Consider the following 14813-nt stretch of genomic DNA (forward strand, 5'->3'; position numbering starts at 1 on the left):
TCCTCTAAAAGGACAGAATCATCTACACAACAAAGGCTCGGCTGACTGATGCTAAAATAAGCAGTTATGCAACAAGTAAGAAATACAATCTCCAGGGAAGAAAGCAGCAACATTTTCCTTTCCTCTTCATGCACCGGTGCTTATTTTTGCATACCTACAAGAAAAATATAGGCAACATTTCGACGACGAGCACATAAGTAGAATTAACAGATGTTTTTAAGTGAGGGATGGAGTCTTTATGAGCTTTGTGCAAGTTCTGCAGAGTTAGATGCCGTCACTAAACGTGAGTCCCCCAAAGTGCCGCGGAGCTGCCGCTACCACGCTTTAGGGGAGCGCGGTGCCGTCACGACTCGGTGTGAATACGTTGATTTTAGCGGTGAATCGGCTCAGCGTAGAGCTACGATTACAAAACTTAAAACACCTTCAGGAGAACAAGCATGCAAAATAGTTTGTCTCCCAACACTTCGGTTGAATAAAACTTCTCAACCGGACTTGGGACCAGTGGAAAAATCTCGGTGCAGACAGATCTCACGGGAGAGGAGGAAGAAAACCCAAGTGGCCTTGTTGGCATCAAATTTGATTACTGTAGTACGTTAGCACCAGACACACGGATAGAATAGGTCCAAGGGAGTGCGAGTGTTCCCCAAATATAATGAAAATTCAATGTCATTTTGAAGACCCTTAGAAACAATCAATCTAGTAATGTTAGCTAGTGAGAAACCACGAGGAAAGCTCAGTCCCTCAGCCTGTTCCGGCAGTGATACCCACCCGGCCCTGAAGCCGGGTGCTGGAGGACCACCACAGGGCCAGGACATGCTCTGATGACAGAGAGCTCGTGGAGATCCTCAGAAGCACCACACAACTTGAACAGTGCAGGAGACACGTGGCTGCTAATTTACTGCCTTAGATACCCTCTTCTGAGGCTCTTTGGTAACCAGAAGTCATCAAAATAGCCTCGTGGCTACTTTAATTTCTACCAAGGACCAGAGCAGTACACAGCCATTCCAGGAGGGGAACACAAAGATGCTTTAACATCTTGCTACACCCGTATCCCAGATAGGGTTGTCCGATATCCTAGCTATAACCAGGATATTTAGTTTTTACTAAAAAACATGTTAATTTGGAAAGTAGTAAGAAGATGCAGTAGAAGGAAAAAGAACAAGCTCTGTTCTAAATTACAATAATCATCACTCCCATCTTCGAGAACAAACTACTACAGAAAGATCAAGGGAGAGGTGGCTGCTATCGTCATCATGTAAACTAATCCCTTTTCTTTCTCATTCATTCTGCATAATTCTTTTCCTCTCTGAAGCTAAGGAAAAAATACTATACTTACAGGAGAAGAAAATTTGATTTGGCAGATCAGTGGATAGTGAGATTTTGTTTGCAGTCTCAATTACCTTCAGCAGCTAGAAATTTGGTATCAAAATAAACTGTAAACAAAAAAAATAGATATAGCATTACAAATGTCCATCCCTTGATGGATAGCTCAAAAATTCTCTATGTTCTAGCAACAGCTGCTTTAATATCTTTCAAAGAAATGACAGCCTGCCTCTGTCTGAAGGGATTAACTTTCAGGAATGCATCCGTAAGTGGTTTTGTGCAAAGATGCTCACACGTTCTTGGGGGTTTTGCGCACCAAATTTTTTCTGCCAAATTTCAAGATTCCTTTTGTTACTGTTGTTAGTTTCTCTGTTTTCTGTAAGTTCATTTCTATTACAAAGCACATCTAATGCGACACACGTTTCATCCAGTCCCCAGACCGCAAGAACTGGGGCTTTCAAAGGGCCCTCAAGGGTAGGTTTGGGGAAATAAGGACCATCAGTGGTCAGATGAACAGGTTCGGTGCTGCTCCTGTGACAGGAGACCTGCTGTAGCTCCTCACGCTTTGGACGGATCCTTGGGCATCACAGCAGACTCCCCTGCACCACACTTCCCCACTTTCATTCCTGTGCTCCCTTTCTGTTGGCATTTCAAACTTCCATGTTCGATGTGGTGATGGGATAGCACGGCTCCTCAGACCGCTCAGAGTTTCAGCATGAAGATCTTTGACTGCTATGAGCAAAGTCTGTAGTTCTGGGTGATGGACGGTGAAAATAGTAGTAGATTTAGACGATTCAGCGTAGTTCAGTTGGAAGGGACCTACAAGGATCATCTAGTCCAACTGCCTAAGTACCTCTTCTCTCCCTTGTGAAGGGCTATCCCAAAGGCAGGACATGTCATTGCAAGCCCTTGTCCTGCCCATTCCCACCCCGCAACCCGGGGAAGGATCCACCTAGGTGTAAAAGCAGTCATGTTTTACCCCCCTGAGGTGGCCAGCAGAGCTTTCCTCCTCCTCCAGCTGCCCTGGCTTGGGAGGGAGGTTAACAGCCAGGTGCCAGCGGGTGTCTTCCTACCTGCAGATCCCACCACAGAACATGCAATTACCCTCCCAATTAAAAAAAAAAGAGAATTTAAGGATCCAAGTCACAATTCAATGCGCCATTTGAGTGAACGGTACATATGCTAAACAATACATGCATCAAGACCGCATTAATCCACATTTTATACGGATTCCCTCTAGACATTCAGTTTATAACCGAGTTGGCTATTTCCCTGTATTTCTTTGGAGTTGGAGGGTGTGAAAAAGACATTTCCACTTCATTGACTAAGTTCCCAAGGGGAGAGTTTATGAAAGTGCAAGTGCATAATTTACTGCCTGACAGGATAAAGATGGTATCTGATTTTAAAAAAAATAGTGTACCCTGAAAAACAAAATTGCTAGAACAGACATTTGTTTTCCGTAAGTACCGTATTTTAGAAGCATTTAATTTAGCTTAGAAGCACTGTTAAAAATACATGCATTGTAAATTGCAGCTGTATAACATGATATTTATCAGATAATGTCACTGAATAGTCTCCTGTTACAATATAAATGCCAAGGCATTTATAGAAAATAAACGTTGAAGTAGAGAGCTTTCTTTTCAAAGTGGAAAACCATTATCTCATCCAAAAGTCATAAATAAAATGAGGGTTTGCTTACGGGGTTGGTTTTTAACCATAGGGGGGCTGACACGGACACTCCATCGCCTGAGCAATATTCCCAAGCAGCAAACTCCGCCTGGATGCAAGGAGGAGCGAGGGAGGCACGTGGGACTGGTGACAACGGTTCAGAAAGAGCTAAAAGTAGCCAGAAGGACAAATCAGCTGCTAATGCATTTGAGGAAAAGAGATAAAGATGGGAAGTGAGGGATTTCTTGAGGTACTTCACACAATATTTACTTCAAGAAAATTCATCAGGTCTGATTATAGCCAGGACCCAATACAACATGCTCAAATACCAGCTTTTAAAAAGGGTTCCTGAAAGCTGGCTCTTAAAGCCACATTTAGTCACATAAGTGCATGATCTGATTTTCAGAGGACGGAGCACCTGGCAGTTCCTATTGATTTCTTTAGAATCTGGATCAAGTTGTGCATGTGGTTGAGTCACCATCCCTGGAAGTATTTAAAAGACGGGTAGATGAGGCGCTTAGGGACATGGTTTAGTGGGTATGGTGTTGTTGGGTTGACGGTTGGACTCGATGATCTTGGAGGTCTCTTCCAACCTTTAATGATTCTATGATTCTATGATTCTATGTGCAGCACTATTTATTAGCATAAGGTACAAAGGGCTATGAGAGAGGGACAGTAAATAAGATTTTGGATCCGAGATCTCCACCTTCTGCTCCTCTGAAATTTGAGGACGTTGATCTAAGTCTTTTCATCTCCTGTTAGAACGGGCCTAAAATGAGGCTCATGCTGCCATTCGCGCAGACCCACGGAGTGCTTTGCCAAGCAAGCTGCTTGCCATGTAGGCAGCCGGGTCCCATCCCGTGTGCTTTTTCCACCGCGGGTCCATTTGCTGGCATTGCCAAGACTGGAAAACACCGCTCCCGCACAACCGGGACCCACCACGGGAGCTGCCTCTCCCTTGCCGCTGAAGTGCGATTGCTGGAGGCGCGATGCTCAGCACAGCGTGCAGGGGAGGAGTGGAGGAGGACCCACTGCACCAAACGCCCGTGGAGTAATCCTGCTAACTTCATTTCAGTTATTCTGGTTTGACATAGCCAGATAATCCACATTTTATGGGAGTAATTTTCAAATCATTTTTAGGCTATGTAGTTAGGAGCGAAGTCTGCCTGTAAATTCAAAAAAGCTGCAGCCATAACGTTTATTTTGTTGCATCTATAAAGCCAGAATGGCCACCCTGCAGTCCATGGGCATGCAGTCATCCATGCCAGGGTGGGAAAAGAAGGGCATTTGAATTTTGGTCACAAATCAGACGCTTTTCTGGTCAACTGTGGAAGCCAGAGCGGGTTCACCACCCTCAAATGCCTCCAAGAGCGGCCCTAGCTGAAAGCTTGGGCACTGTTCTTCTAAAGGAAGGAATGAGATTCCTGCAGCCCTCTCCTGGCTTCATGAACTCCTCCTTTCCTGGTTCTGCTCCTCTTTTAGCCACTTCTTGGATAGCTTGTGGCATATTGTCTGCTTCTTCCTCCCTCTATTTTCTCCCTCTGCTACCCACCGCATTTTTCTTTGGACAATCCAGTCCACTGATCCTCTTCAACAATCATATTCATACCAAATTGCCAGTTACCTGCCTTTCCACACTCGTTCATCTCTCCATTGCAGAGCACGCTTCAGCCTGCCCCATAACATCCCACCCCGGGCAGCACAGTCAAAACTGAGACTGGATGTGCTGAGCTGAGCCAAATCCCTCGTCCTTCTCACCCAGCTTCCTCCATCCACTCTCCCGGTCAGAGGAGCAACGCACATCTGGCACGGCTCAACTGATATGTTGTCAAAAGCACCTTATATGATGAATGATATGATGAATGCCAGAAATGTGTCTAAAATAACTTTTACATACAAGAAGCGGCTGGCTGGATGAACGGACGGGACAGCTGATTCACTGGCTCATCAGCCGTGGAGGGAAAGTATAACACACCAGCAGGACAACTTTCTGGGCCACATTCAGAAGAAAACACTTCAGTACTGGCAGCTCCTTGCAGAGGGGATCCCACACTGAGCATTGCTCTCCCGCAAGCACAGAGGACCTCGAGGTTGTACACCATATTTGTAAAAACACAGCAACGAGAGAGGCTCCATCATCTTGTAGGATAGGATTACAGCCCCTCCGCAGAGGACATACCACCTATTTATTTGAACTTACGTTAACCCTTTTAAAATAGGCCACTCTTGATTAGTACTGCCAGGTTGCTGAGCAGCCCCACATTCATCTGAGCCGTTTTCTGGTGAGCTCCACGGATGATAGACAGCCATCGAAGCAACAACTCCTGCATGCCAGGACTTTAACACATTGTATATGCAACACATACCCCTTTTTATAGTGGTTATAGTCTTCAAATCAATCATACCTGGCAGTGGAAGTTTAACATTAATGACTTTCTTATTATGGATGGAAAAACCTCTCAGAGCTAATGAGCAGAAACAAGACCGCTTGGCTCCTACCTGAGGAGGTGACTCCACGGTCATGACCAACACTTGGAGCAGAGCTGTAGCGATGCTTGCTGTAGCACAGCAAATCCCGAAGAGTCGGTCTGGCAGGCTACGCTGCCTCTGCCTTTGGAGCTGAGACCTGCGTTCAGAAAGGGCTTTAGGGATCTCAACTCATGCCCGCCTAACAGCGGGGAGGAGGCAGCGCATTACCCACCACGCAGCCATCGACCCAGATGCATCACCCTTCCCTGCGATACGAGCTGGGACTGCGGTCCCAGGGGAAGCCTCGCTCTCCCCAGCCACGGCACAGGGACAGCTGCCGAGCTGTGAAAGGGGGAGTTCAGTTTAATTTTATCTTGACAGCCAAGAGAAGACAGGACCCAGCGAGTTACACATTTCATTCCCAAGCTGGTCGCGCAGGGCAGAAGGAGCGGGTGAGCCAGGGAGGGTGCGCACGGCATCGCACGGTGCCCCGGGGGGTGGTGGCATCTGCCCTGGCATACCTCGGGGAGCGGCACGTTGCAAGCCTGGCTGCTGGAGGAAAAATAAACAAATACAGCAAGTCACAAAGGCAAACGGCATATGACAGGGACAGGTACTTATGCAAATAGACTGTTAACACACAGCCAGACAGAGCTGATAAGCCTCCTAGGCCAGCTGGAGGTTTCTTCATCCTGCTGGGGGGAGGAGGAGGACAGCTTTAGGGTAACAATAGAAAAAACGAAAAGCAAGAGCAAGGCAGCTCTGGGAAGGTTGCACAGGGCTGCCCAGCTTTGGTACCAATCTGCTGCACCCTGCCATGCCAGCGTGTCGCTGTGCTGCTCGGCACCAGCCAGGGCAGCCACGCTCTGCTTCCAGAAGCATCCTCCCGTGCCGATGCGGGTTAGCGTGTGCCATGGCGCCCATCACCAATACCTCCTTGGGGTGGTGGGCACCTGCCAGCGCGCATCTCCCTGCACGCCTGGGGCAGCAAAGTAATCAGTCACGCAGCAAAGTTTCTCAGATTTGTGAGGCTGCAGTACGGGGGGTGCAGGGGGAGCTGCCTTCCCCCAGTCTTGTACCATCCCCATAACTCTTCCCCCGCTCTCTGCTGACCAACCCCCTCCAGGAGCATAAATGAGGCAAATTATGCTTCTGCAATGCTGCTGGAGATCCCCCAGGAAGCTTCATATCTGGCCTGGCTGTGCTGCTGGTAATCAGATAGAGGGGGTTTAAAATAATCAAGTCTGAGCAGCTGAAATCCAAACTGGAATAGGTAATGGGGTCAGAAAACAAACACTGCAGCCAGAGGGTCCGTGGGGCCCGATGGACGGGGCACCACACACACACACTCGGGGCAGGGTGAGCCAGGAGCTGTGGTGCTTCTTCAGGATGCTGCCCAAAAACCAGAGTCCTCACATGTGCTTTTCTGGCACTGGGAAACCTGCGTGAAAGACCCCACACGTGTATCACGTGGATCCCCAGAGAGCCGAGTGGCTCCTTTCCCCCCCCGCACTGCATCCATCACCATAAGCCTGAGTCGTAGAAGAAAGGATTTTGCTGCCCCCAGAGCTCCATTAGTCTCCGGGGCTCCAGTCCCAGCACTGCCAGCAGTTACTTCACTCACTTCACCTGCCTTACCCATGGGCAGGGAAGAGGGAACAGAAGCACCAAGGAAAGGGGGGATTGCTAAGTTCAGGGAATATTTGTTTCACCCGCCGCTCAGATTTCCAGCTCATATTAATGACATAATACTCCAGTGGTGAGAAGCCAAAGTTTGCCCTTCCTGTGGTGTTCCCTTAGGAAAAAAATATTACTGCAATGTAAAACTGAAAATTGAAACAGCCTGGTGATTCACCAGAGAAAATGCCTCTCCCTTTTCCCTATTCAGTGAGGTGGAGATGAACCTTGCGAGGTTTGAAAGAAAAACTGAAAAAGCCTTTAATTAATCCCTGGAGGCTAAACTATGCCAGATATAGACAGGATTTCTCCTCTGCCTCCTTTTTGGAGCAAGAACATGCTGCTGTCTTCCTGCTGCAGCTCTTTCCGGGGAATTCTCCGGTCCCCAGAGGAGGATCCAAAGCATTTTCCAAAGCTTTTTTTGGGGGAGAGGGTGGCTGCCAGGGAAGCCTCGCTGCTGTCCCAGGGCAGCGAGCAGACCGGGAGCCCCCTCCAGCATTTCCCAGATCAGCGCAGACTTTTGGAAGCTCCTACCTGCTGGGAGGAAACTTTCCAAGTTCAAGGTCAGGTTTGTTTGTCTTCCATCCTGACAAACTGTTATGCAATATTCAGGAAGTCACTTTTATCAGACTCGATTCAATTTATAAGATTAAGAGCATGGAAAAACAAATACTAGTGCTGGGTGGAAAGTGCTGGCACTAACCAGGCCAATGGTTTGTTTGGACAAGGATTGTTAATAGGGTATCTCTTATTTCCACAAGTCAGTAGGGGCAGGATACACAATGTGCTGCTTTTTATAAGGGGCTGGCGATGATGAGAAAAATTAACCCTTGCTTAGAGAGAGAGCAGAAACCGTAGCAAAGTTGGTTTGTTCGGGGTTTTTTGGGTTTTTTTTTTTTTTTGAGAGCAACTTCTGTGGTTGCTACTGCAGCTCCTGCAGAAAGAGCTCCGGCTCGGGAGCATCCCCTGATGTAAAGCCAGGGCTCGACCCCCAGCAGAAGGCAGAGGACTGCAGCTGCATTGCTAGCAGTGCCTGTGCTGGCCAGATTTGCTCGGATACAGCTACCTTAGTGCCAGCAGGAGCGTGGCGGCAATACAGGTAAAGGCTTCGCTCACTAAAAACCCGACTTGCAAAGTAATGGGTAAAATATAGAGCATGTGCAATTTTCACAGGGATCGACAACAGTTGGCACAGCCAGATGAAAATGCACTGGAGAAGAAATCTTAACTTGCAGAGGGAAAACAGTACCAAGTAAGGCCCAGGCTGGCCCCATGTCTGATCTGCAAGTCCTGAAGTCTTTAAAGAAGAAAAGCACCGGGAACTGCAACGGAGGAGCATCGATCATTCATCCCACGGAGCGGAGGCCCGTGCCAGAGATCACGTCAGCCACAGTCCAAGCATACCTGCCTTCTTGACACTTTTTCCAACCAAGGCCCTTACAAAGTTTCAATAATTGCCGCTATTGAGACTAGTTCAGACCAGTGCTTTCTGTGGATACAGGAAAAAAAATTGGAAATTTAGTTTCCACCCCTTAATTCAGTACCACATATATGTATATAGATACTACACACAGAGAAATTAAAATGTAGTAATAAGGAGCTATGGACTTTGATAATAGCTAAGGGAGAACCTGAGTTTTGAAAGAAAACTATTAACAATAGCAGATTTGTAAGTTCAGCTATGGGAAGGACCACAAAATCTGAGCACATGCTATACATCTTCCTTTTATTGACTGCTTTGCGGGGAGCTGCATTTCTTGTTGAAGTTGGGAGCTGCAGACTATAATCAGAATCAACACAGAGTGCAGAGTGGTGGTAATTAAACCTCTGGAGCATTAAGTCACCATTTTAACCAAATGCCTGCATTTTCTCTTGATGGGAAATTGAGAGCGAGATTCAGATTTTCACAGTAAATAAAAACTGTTGGCTGTTTCACAGATAATCAGTTTCCTCATCTTATGTATGAGCAAATCCTCCTGTGCGGTTTCTTCTTCCCTTTTGTGAACGCGCACACTCCTTGAGGAAGCTCAGCAGCAGCACTGCCGGCTTCTGCACGCTGTTCAGCCTGTAAAATAATATTATAATCATAATGTGGCTCCTTAATAACACTTTTAATCCAGGGACCAGTATCCTTATCTCCACGTAAGAAAACAGAAGCACCCAAAATTTTGCTCCAGTGATAGAAGTGGCCAAGGCCAAAGTCAGGAATAACCCAGCACCCAGGTTCACGGTCTGCCCATCAGCTGTATCCACTGCCTGGCTCTCAAGTAATGATCTCCCCTACAAACAGATATTCAAGGTGCAAATCTAGTTTATTCTTAGGCTCAGTTCTGCGATGACAAGCACAGGTCTGTGTCACTGCACACCTGTAGCTTAGGAATTGGGCAAATACAGCCATTTCGGGTCACGTAGATACAGGCTAGCCATCTAATGGTGGTTATTTTCACTGCACACCAACCTGAGCCCTCTTGAACAAGCAACCCAAACAGGTGAATCCCTTAAATCCACTCTTTTATTGCAATTAACAGCAATATATTGCTGGAGCAAGATTCAGATACTCAGCAGCACTAGCAAAAGGCTGCAAGGCTGCAGTGTGCACTGGCTCTGTTTCTTGCAGGCAGTGGCGTTAAATACTTTGGGAGATCAGTTATTCTGATAATAAAACAGTTGCTTGTGCAGACGATTGGGCTCAGTCGCTTTCAAAGCACAGCCGTTGCCACAAAGGCTTTCATCCTCTGCTTTCGGAGTAAAGTGCATCCTCCCTGCCCAGAGCAGCAACAGGTTTACCACAAAATACTTGCAGCATTTGATGTCTGCAGAGGCAGGTATTACTCAGTTGCTTCTTATGCAAATGCGCTATCATCGCTGGGATAGCAGGGCGAGGAGCCTGAATCGAGGGCTGCAGGAGATGCCCGTCCTCGTGTGTCACCCGAGTCCAAAGTACAGACCAGCCGCAGGGCTCGTTTGGGGCCGTATTTCTCAGCAGATCGTCTTCCTGCAGATCTGAGGCTTGACTTGCCACCTTACGGCACGTACCAGAATCTGAGGCTGCATCACTTCACCTTCATCATCGTCACCGCTCCACCTCCAGCCATCTGTTCAGTGGAAACAACGGCTGTCACAGCACACGGGCGTACGTACACGGAGACTTCTGCAAAGCCTTGGGAGAGCTCCTGGCTGCACAGCTGCCTGGGAGAGAGCTGCCAGGAGAAGATGCCTCAAGCGCGCAGACCCGCTCCCTCCCCAGCAGGCATCAGCTTGGCCACGTGAGCCCAGACGTGATCCGGAGTGTCACCTCCCGGAGATCCTCCCCAGCTGAGTGACCCCGGCAGCACCGCTCCTCGCTATCCCACCCCGTCCGCAGTTTGGGAACTCCTCATGGAAACCCAAGCAAACTCAGAGCCAAAGCTGCAATGAAGGTTTCTCCACAGATAGAAATGCAGTTGTCACTGGTGTGGTTGAGAGTTAAAAATAGAGTAAGGCAGCTTCCGATTTGAAGAGAATCACAAAGAAGTGATTTATTTTGGAGAAATCAGTGTTCGCTCTTGAAGTTATTCAACATCTAATAAAGGAAATGAAAACTAAAGGCAGTATTGCTACTGATGTCTCTGGATCCAGGATTTCATACCTTCTTTCCATCGTACCTTACTGGGATATGATGCTTTCCAAGCCTGACTGGTTGTATATACAGATATAATTCCCCACCCGTGTTCAACTATTCTGCATCCTGCCTTTGTACTCCAACATGAACAAACCAAAAAATATAAAAAGAATTTTTTTCCAACCAAGCAAATGAAGGAAGGAAAACAAATCTACTTAACATTTCTAGATGTAAATATTTGGGGTAGGAGAAATAAATAGCTGATTATCTTCTGCATTTGACAGGGCAAATATAAAAATATCTTCTTTGAAAAAACTCATCTAGGCATTATTCTGCATTCTGACATTAAGGAAAACGCTACTTGATTGCGTCTTTTCTCAGGAATGGGTAAATTGGTCTGGTGGTTTGGAAAAATATAAGTAAGCATATATTTTTAATTATTTTTCTTTTTCCCACAGACCACTGCCATTTTTTATTTGAGTGATAGCCAGAGCTAGAACGGATAAACCACCACAAGACAATTTTCTCAAAGTATTTTTCTGCTATGAACTTCTGGAAATAGCAAAAGAAGCCTTGTTTGCATGAAGCTGGTGTCAGATGATGAAGAATCAGGCTGACTGAATAGCCAGGATACCACCCGCAGTCACCCACATTTTGTGACACTGGGTAGGTTACCAGAATCAGCAATGATATAAAAATAAAGATCCATTAATCAAAGAATAAACTGGAAAAATACTCAAATAACTCAAAAAGACCACAACAGCTCTACAAAACAGCTCAGATCCCCTCCCGGTAAGCCAGGTGGAGGCAGTTCGCTGCCATCCTCCCTCTTCTCACCCAGGTGATATCCCATCCTCCCACTCACTGAGGCCCACAGTCTCATCCACCACATGCACAGACAGGATTTCTTTGGAATCACATCTCAAGCTTGCTCTTTTTAACATCTCTAAGGCCTTTTCCTTAAAAAAACCCCCAAAACATTCTCCTCCAAGCCTCCCTCCTCTCTTCCATCAGTTATTGCAATCTTCAGTTTTAACAGCTGCCTTCAAGACCACATCAATTCACACCACAATCATACTGGTCCTTCGTTTACATAATTTACAAGCTTCTTGCCTTCTCCTCTTTATTCCTATTACCTTTCCACATCTCCTCTTACCTTGCTGAACCAATAACCTACCTACCATACGGCCAGCCCATAACCTTTGCCCCACCAGCCTCTATAATCCATCTGTCAGCTCCTTCCCTAAGCACAGACTCGCTTTCTCCCCAGCTTTCTTTTAAGCCTGGGAAAACCTTCCCGATAAAATCTGAACAGCCACTCCTTTCTCCTCCTTCAAAACTATCCTTACAACTCACTTCTGCCAAAAACCCTACCAAACACAACCTTGGCTATGGCTGGGCAACTGATGAACTAAGTTTTTCTTTCCTCCTTTCCTCGCTCCCTACTTCTGCTCTCAGCTAAGCATTAGCCAAACCAAATTACACTACCAAAGAAGGGTCCTTGCCTTATATATGGTTTTTGTATACTGTATCCCCATGGTTATTAGTGCCTGCAGAACATAAGACCCTCAGGGCAGGGATTGCCTTCTCCCTGCTTTTGCAAAGCACCTAGCGCAACCGTGGCTCAATTCCCCGTGCATACTCCCCAAAATATGAACACATGCTGGTAACTGCACGTTCCCTGGAGGAGAGAGATGGCAGAGCTGGGAACCACCAGTGGACCGCAGTTGTCACTGGCACAGAACAGGAGGGCAAAGAGAGATCAGAATAACTGGACAAGAGTGAAATAAGAGAGCACAGAGCACTGAAACTGGCGGTATCGCATGTGGGAGCAAGTGGCCACCAGCACTTCCAGAAGCTCCTGCATTTCCATGCTACAGCCCATCACAAAGCTTTCAGACAGTTAGAAGCGTCCCAGTTTGCACTTAAAGCAAACTTTGTTTTCAGCAAAAACCCAGTGCTTTCAGCCTTCACTTCTAATCCAAACCCATATTACGATAGCTAAAATGTCAGAGCTAATTAAGAAGAGGAAGCTGCGCATAAACCAGCCAAGATGTGCATCTGCCACTGAAGAGAAAGCGCCTATTTTCTACAACCCTCTCCAGGAGCCGGCGCACACAGCGAGTCTTCCCCTAGAAGCAGATAGCTAGCTGGCAGTTTGGTCAACCCTGAATTATATGCTGGAGTGCTAACTTCCCTTGTGGTTGCAAAAAAGAAGGGCTTTAAAAACATTATTTTAAATGATGCCCGGGGTATATTTAAAGAATAGCTAGCCAAATTCCACCCTGCCTGCCAGGGTGCCATCGGGCTCCAGGGGGGTTGCGCAGCAGATAAGAGAGCACAGCATTTGGCCAATTAGCTTTAACCATCATTATACAATATTGATGTCATATTGAACACACATATATATTCTGGCACAGAGACTGAACTTACATTGATTTATTAAGTTGATAGCACGCACCGGTGCCAAGCTTCCAGGTAATTGATCAGCTGCCTGGGCTGAACTTCAACATGTAATTTCCAGCGCAATTTGACTGATCAGCAATACCATAATTGGTTGCAAATGTCCTTCCTTCTATTTGTTTTGTTAAGTGGCTTTTTCATTAACACAGCAAAGCCAAGTAAATAAATATGACTTTACTATTGGACTGAAGGCAGAGAACAGTTGAGAACTGGATACAGACTGGGACAGGACTGTGCGATATTGTCAAGCCAGCATTCTTTTTGTATACATTCTCCATTTCACTGCATTTAGGGCCCTGGTTGCTTCAGCAGAGATCTTTTAGCAAAAGGGACGTGGCCAACACTATGCTCAGTAAACCGCATATTTATTGCATTTATGCCCCCAAATGCCCTAAGTCAATAGGTTTATTATTAGGCAAAGCCTTAATGTCTCTGCTTAGAATATGGTCCTCAGGTGCCCCTGCTAAGAGAGGAAACCAAGTCAAATCTCCAGGAACAGGCTCTTTGCTCTGGAGGGCAGCACGCAGGCACATCTGAACGAGCTGGCAAACCCAAAACTGGGCAGAGAGGCTTTAAGGGAGGTGGCACCTCCCTCCTCCAACCCGCTCTAACACCAAAACCTAAGCTGACCCAGGTGGCAGGTCCCATCTCCAGAGCCTCAGATCTGCTGCTGCAGCCTGCTCACAGCCCTGCCCTTTTACAGGACCACGTGGACTGAGCCTTGCTATTTCAAAGACCAAGACGTGTCAGATACAGTCTGAGGCTAAGTAAGTTGCAAAGTTCCTCAAAATATTGACTCAAGCATTTTATCTGTGAGCAAGCGCAATTATTTGAACAGAAGGGTTCAGCTGCTGTGGCACCAGCTATATCCCATGAAATAGCTCCTGTACGTCACCGGATTATCACATGCCATTTCTGATTTCCAATAGATATAGAAAACATTGTCTTCTGGGTGTATCATTCCTCAGTACATGCTTTCTAATGCTCTTTCCATCTCTTATTTTACCCTGTTCTATCGATGTCAGCCCATTTCTGGCTGTATTCTAAACATGTGTAACCGTGTTAGACCAGAGGACGAATAGGGTTATCTGGTGCCTTCACAGCAGTGAAACAGTATTACAGACCTTTCACACTGGGTCACCACAACACATTGTAGGAGCAAAGGCAATAACAAAATAATGTCAAGAACAATAAAGGCATTGAGTCAGGAGAGAAGAACTAATGTGTTATTTTCAACTATTTTCAGCAGTTTAGGACTTTATACCTTTGATACTTTTCACCCACTGGACTCCACCAAATAGAGGCATTGTTTTTCTCCTGTTAGCTCCCTGAAAATATCTGACAGTGGCTTACTCCAGTGTGAATAAAATTAAAGACTAAGCTACTTAACTGATGTGTGTTCTTTGAACTATCCTATTTAAATCTCCAGGATACCAGCATGTTGCAAACAGGCACACTTCATTAGCTGATTCTTAAACCTGTCCACAAGAGAAATTGGGATGGAAGTGTTCAATACTTTTTTTTTTAAAGCTTTTTCTGTTGCAGGCTTCGAAGGGCTCCAGACTGCAGCTACAGACCTGCAGGGCTGCCTGGAGCACAAGCCCCACAGCAG

General features: G+C 46.5%; 1 long non-coding RNA gene across 1 annotated transcript; it reads right to left on the bottom strand.

Annotated features, from left to right (window-relative positions):
• Positions 1-2356: 2356 nt before the first annotated feature.
• Positions 2357-14573, bottom strand: LOC103915787. The gene is made up of 2 exons (XR_663554.1): positions 3616-14573; positions 2357-3456 (listed from the first exon to the last, which is right to left on the bottom strand). It is a non-coding gene; the product is annotated as an uncharacterized LOC103915787 (long non-coding RNA).
• Positions 14574-14813: the final 240 nt, after the last annotated feature.

The sequence above is a fragment of the Pygoscelis adeliae genome, unplaced genomic scaffold (assembly GCF_000699105.1).
Source record: "Pygoscelis adeliae isolate BGI_AS28 unplaced genomic scaffold, ASM69910v1 Scaffold34, whole genome shotgun sequence".
Lineage (NCBI taxonomy): Eukaryota > Metazoa > Chordata > Aves > Sphenisciformes > Spheniscidae > Pygoscelis > Pygoscelis adeliae.